This window comes from Propithecus coquereli, unplaced genomic scaffold (genome assembly GCF_000956105.1).
Source record: "Propithecus coquereli isolate 6110/MARCELLA unplaced genomic scaffold, Pcoq_1.0 Scaffold120, whole genome shotgun sequence".
In the NCBI taxonomy this organism is placed as follows: domain Eukaryota; kingdom Metazoa; phylum Chordata; class Mammalia; order Primates; family Indriidae; genus Propithecus; species Propithecus coquereli.
In genome coordinates this window covers 6,973,453-6,979,028 of record NW_012136081.1, presented here as the reverse complement: position 1 = coordinate 6,979,028, position 5,576 = coordinate 6,973,453, and positions in this window count along the sequence as shown.

Below are 5,576 nucleotides of genomic sequence, written 5' to 3'. Positions count from 1 at the left end.
TCTTTGCCTTGTCCCCTGATCTTAAAAGCCATTCAGTTTTTTGCCATTATGTGTAATGTCAGCTGTAGGGTTTTTGTAGATGTTCTTTATCAAGTCATTTGCCAGGTGTGGCAGGCAAAACCCTGTCCCCCAGAAAAGACGTCCACGTCCTAATCCCCAGAACCTGTGAATGTGCTACCTGCCAGGCCCAAGGGGCTTTGCAGGTGTGTTAAGTTGAACATCTTGGGATGGAGAGATTATCCTGCATTATTCGGGCAGGCCCGTATGATCACGGGGGTCCTCGTGGAGTCACAGAGGGGGCCGCTGTGTGAATCAGAAAAAGATTTGATGGAGGAATAGGCCACAAGCCAAGGAAAGTAGGCTGTCTCTAGAAGCTGGAAAAGGCCAGGAAAAGGATTCCCCCGAGAGCCTCCAGAAGGGACACAGCCCCACCGACATGGTGACTTCAGTCCAGTGAGGCTCTTCTCAGACTTCCAGCCTCCTGAACTGTCGTGTAATAAACTTACGTTGTCACTAAATTTGTGGTAATTTGTTACAGCCAACTCCATGAGTTTCCAGTGTGGCCCAGACCAAGAAAAGATCCTCCAGCCAAACCAGGCTGCGTAGAAGCCCTCTGCTTCTCAGTGGATCCAGTGACGCCAGATGGAGAAAGCGTGTGGAGTCCACGGCAAGGCTACACAGGAAAATCGCGGTGCATTCCCTGTTTTTAAATTAAACTTTGTATTTTGAGATAATCGTGGATTCATATGCAGTTCAGAGATAACACAGGGATATCCCACGTGCCCTTTACCCAGTTTCCCCTTTTGGTAACATCTTGCAAAACTAGAGGACAATATCACACCCAGGATGTTGACATCGATACAGTCAAAGATACAGAACATTCCTGTCATTCCGAGATCCCCCGTGCTGCCCTTGTGTGGCCCTACCCACGTCCCTTCCCCATCCCCGTCTCCTTCCCGACATCCTTAACCACCGGCAACCACTAATAGGTTCTCCAATTCTATAATTTTATCATTTCGAGAGTGTTCCGTAAACGGAACCATGCAGTATGTAAGTTTTTGGGATCGGCCTTTTCCACTCCGCGTAATTCTCAGGAGGTTCGTGCGGGCTGCTGTGTGCATCAGGGTTCGTTCCGTGTTACTGCTGAGCGCTCTTCCACGGCATCGCCTGTTTAACGGTGTGTACGATCACTCACCCACCGAATGACATCTGGGTTGTTTCCTGTTTTGAACTACCCCAAGTAAATCTGCCATGAACATTCCCGTACAGGTTTTTGTGCCAAGGTAAGTTTTAATCAATGCCAGGAGTGCAATTGCTGGGTTGTATGGGCCGTATGGTAGTTTCATGTCTAGTTTTTTAAGAACCAGTTGAGAACAAACGGGAACGTGAAAGAGTCAATCCTTCCAGATGGATCCCCACTGGCTAACTGGGCCTAAATATAGTGTCACGTGGCCAGTGGCTGACCAGAGGTCACACACATACTCTGCGTTCCCCGAAAACCCCCACCTTTGTTTAATTTGGGGACTTTCAGAGCTCATCTGAACCAACCAATCAGGGCTCAGCTGTATTGACTGATCAGAACAAAGCAAGTTTGACTCCTTCATTTGCATAAACAGACCGGATTGGAAATGGGGCAGGAACTTTGGCTATAAAATTGGAACCTTCGCTCTGTTCTCTGGACTACAAGTCCCTTATACATCAAAGGCTGTGTCTCCTGGTTTGTAAATTGTTCATTGGAATAAAGACTCTTTCCTCGAAATTCCTTTTCAGAGAACTTTGTTAGAGTTAATTTGTGTGTAAGGTATGAAACAGATTGTAGTTCAATTTTTTTTTTTGCCTATGTATGTCCAATTGCTCCAGCACCATTTGCTGAAAGGCTATCTTTCCTCCAATTGAGGAAGCTTTGTCCAAAAATCGTGGGGCATATTCGTGTAGGTCTATTTCTGGGTTTTCTATTCCATTCACTTGATCTATGTGTTTATCCTTCTGCTGATACTACAGTCTTGCTACTGTAGCTATATAATGTCTTGAATTCTTAGAGTGATTCCCCTCACTTTATTCCTTTCTTTCAAAATTATTTTAACTATTCTAGTTCTTTTGTCTTTCCATATAAATTTTAAAATAATCTTTTTATAGCTATAAAAAATCTTGCAGGGTTTTGATAGGAATCGAATTAACCTATTGGCATCTTTACTATGCTATCTTCCAATCCATGAGCACAGTAATTCTCCATGTATTTAGATCTTTGATTTCTTTCACAAGTGTTTTGTAGTTTTCAGCCTACAAGTCCTGTGTGTGTTTTATTAGATTTACACTGAAGTATTTCCTTTTTGTTTTGAGGAATTACAAATGGCATTATATTTTTAATATGTGTCCGTGTGTTCATTGCTAGTATATAGAAATACAATTGACTTTTGTATGTTGAGTTTATATCCTACCATCTTGTTATTCATTACTTCTAGGCTTTCTTGAATTTATTTCTTTGGTGGATTCCTTGCGATTTTCTATGTAAATAATCATGTCATCTGCAAATAGGAACAGTTTTGTTTCTTCTTTCCAATCTATATGACTTTTGTTTCCTTTTCTGGACTTATTGCAGTGGCTGGAACTTCTAATGCCAAGTTGAATGAGAGTGGTAAGAACTGACATCTTTGCCTTGTCCCCTGATCTTAAAAGCCATTCAGTTTTTTGCCATTATGTGTAATGTCAGCTGTAGGGTTTTTGTAGATGTTCTTTATCAAGTTGAGCCAATTTCTCTCTATTCCTGTTTTTCTGAGTCTTTATCATGAATGAGTGTTGCATTTTGTCAAATACTTTTTCTGTATCAGTTGGTGTGATCATGTGATTTTTTTCTTTAGCCTGTGTGGTGGGCTGAATTGTGTCTTCCCTCTTCCCCCCGCCCCAAAGTTCCTGTGTGGAAGCCCTAACCCCCAGTACCTCAGAACGTAACCTTCTTTGAAGATAGGGTCTTTAAAGAGGTAATTAACTTAAAATGAGTTTATTAGTGTGGTCCCTAGTCTAATATGACCAACATCCTTGTAAGAAGAAGAAATTTGGACGCAGACAGAGGGAGGATGACTGAGGACACAGGGAGGAGAAGGCCCTCAGAAGGAGGCAGCTCTGCCACACCTTGGTCTTGGACTTCCAGCCTCCAGAACTGTGAGAACTAAACGCCTGTTGTTTGAGCCATCCAGTCTGTGGCACTTGGTGGCACCATGCCCTCTTCAGAAAACAATTCGTGCTCTGTTGAGAAATGATTTCTGGCTTCCTCACCGTGCAATCGTACCACGGCAGCGTTCCTCACGGCAGTTTCTCTAAGAATGTCAGCCGGGGCGTAGCACGACGATATTACATTAATACTTTGCTAATTAGGGTCCCAGGTGAAACTGCCGGCTCCTTTGTGCGCCTCCCCTTGCGGACGCCAGAGGGCGACACAGACGGCGGGACTCGGCCGCAGGCCCGCCCGGCGCAGCGCCGTCGTCGCCGCGCGGTGGCGCCACGTCCACATGCCTGGTTCTCTGCGGACTTTGGGGAGCAGAGCGGGCCGCCGAGAGGGGAGGCGGGGTGAAGGGGAGCCCTGGAGTGGAGGAGCCCTGAACGAGAGGACGGTGGGGTCCCTGGCCCGGGGAGCTCCCTGTCCCCGGGGCACAGTAGGATCAGCTGGGAATGAAAGGTCCGGGCCTTCACGAACGCGAGGGCGCCCCGGCGCGGTCTGCACCCTCTTCCCAGGGCAGCCGCGGCGCCGCGACGCCTGAGCTAGGGGGGCGCGTCCCCGCGCGCCTCTCCTCGCGCGCCCCCGGCCCCGCCGCAGCTCATTCATCGGCGGCGCTGCACGCCGTTGCCATGGAGACGTGATGCGGGCGGGGGCGGGGGGAGGCCCCGGGTGACGTCCGCGCTCGTCGCAGCTGGTCTCCCGCGGCCTCCCAGTTCTTGCCTATTTTGGAAGAGAGCCGCGTCCCTTCTGCTGATGCGCGCGCGCTGGCGCCTTTTTAAGGCAACCGGCGGAGTGGCGGCTCCGCCAGAGCCCGGGAGCTGCCCCCGCCCCCGGCCGCCAGCCTGCGCCGGGCCTGGGCCCAGGAAGCCCCCGGCGCCGCACGCCCCATCCTCCACCCCGCTAGCGCCCACCACCCACCATGGGGACCCTTCAACCATGGAGAAAGGAGGTCCTGCCCTTGGCCCTCGCCCCGTCCCTCTCTCCTTCCAACCGCAGAGACGCTCCTGTACAAACCTTGCAAGGACACGAGATGCAGGCCCAGCGCAGCTGGGACCCTCTCTGGACAAGGCCAGGAGTGAAACACCAGGTGAGGACTTCACTGCCCTCGGGGCACGCTGGGACTCACGCCTCCCTTCCGCCCTCTGCCCTTCTCTTCCCTTTGGGCTCAGCCTGGAGCCAAGTTAAGATCCCAGGAAAGCCCCTCACCAGTTGCTCCAACCCTCTCCTTAAACTGAAAGGGAAACTGAGGCCCAGAGAAGAGTAGTGATTGACCAGAGTCACATGGCATGTTCCTGAAGAGCACAGGCCAGAGCCCAGGGACGCTGACCGCCCGGCCAGAGGCCTGTCCTCGTTCCTGCACGTTGAGTGCAGGAGGCGCAGTGCGCAGTGTCTGGCCGCCGCCCTGCACCCCACAGAGGAGCTGGACAACTCTGCCTGGCACCAGCCGCCTCTTCTTCCCCAGCACCGTGCAGGCCTAGGTGGGCTTTCCGCACAAGCTTCTGGATCCCACGGACTCCATGACCAACCGATCAGGTTGCTGCTTGCAAATGTCTGCTCCCATTGAAGGCTCCTGCAGCCCACCAGCTCCCTGAGACTTCCTGGAGCCAAACCTTTGCCAGACCACCTGAGAGTACCACTCGTGTCTGGGTGGAAGCGTGGGCTGCTGGGCTCCAGCAGGGCTCTCCGCAGCCATGGGGACCCAGCCCTTTGGACCCCTGCCTGGTCCTGTTGACACCTGCCCTGTCTCTGCAGCACCCACAGGACGTGTTTGACCGGGACCCGCAGAGGACAGCTGTGAAGTACTTGACCGTTCCTAATGAGCTCTGTGGATTCCAGACGTCTCTGCACCCCTACTTGGGACCTGGGTTGGGGGCCCGGCGGTGGATCCGATCCAGCCCAGCACGTGCAGGCTCTGAGCTATGAAAAGAGGGAGGCTCACACCCTGGAACAGTTAGCCCTGGAGCCTCGAATGACATTTCCAAGGAGGATCCATTCCCAGGGCCAAGCCTTTAATGCACAGAAGGGGAAACAGAGGCAGCCCTTGGAAAGATATAATTTGTCAAGGCCACACAGCAAGCCAGCGTGTTGTCGAGCCTAGGACCTAGACCCCTGCCTCCTGGCCCAGGCTCTTTCTGTGCAGCTCGATCCCACAGGCCAGCCCCCGGGAGGTGCACAGGACCTGGTTGGGGGTCCACCTCCACCACGTGTTGGCCATGTCACTTGGGTCACTCCGTTCTCTGCACTAGGAGAATGCAGAGATGGTCTGTAAGGGGGCCCCGCTCCAATTGTAAGTCTGGGATTTTCTGAAATTGAATGTTTTGACCAGGCTGTGGCGTCCCTGTGTGGCCAGCTGTGGGACCTG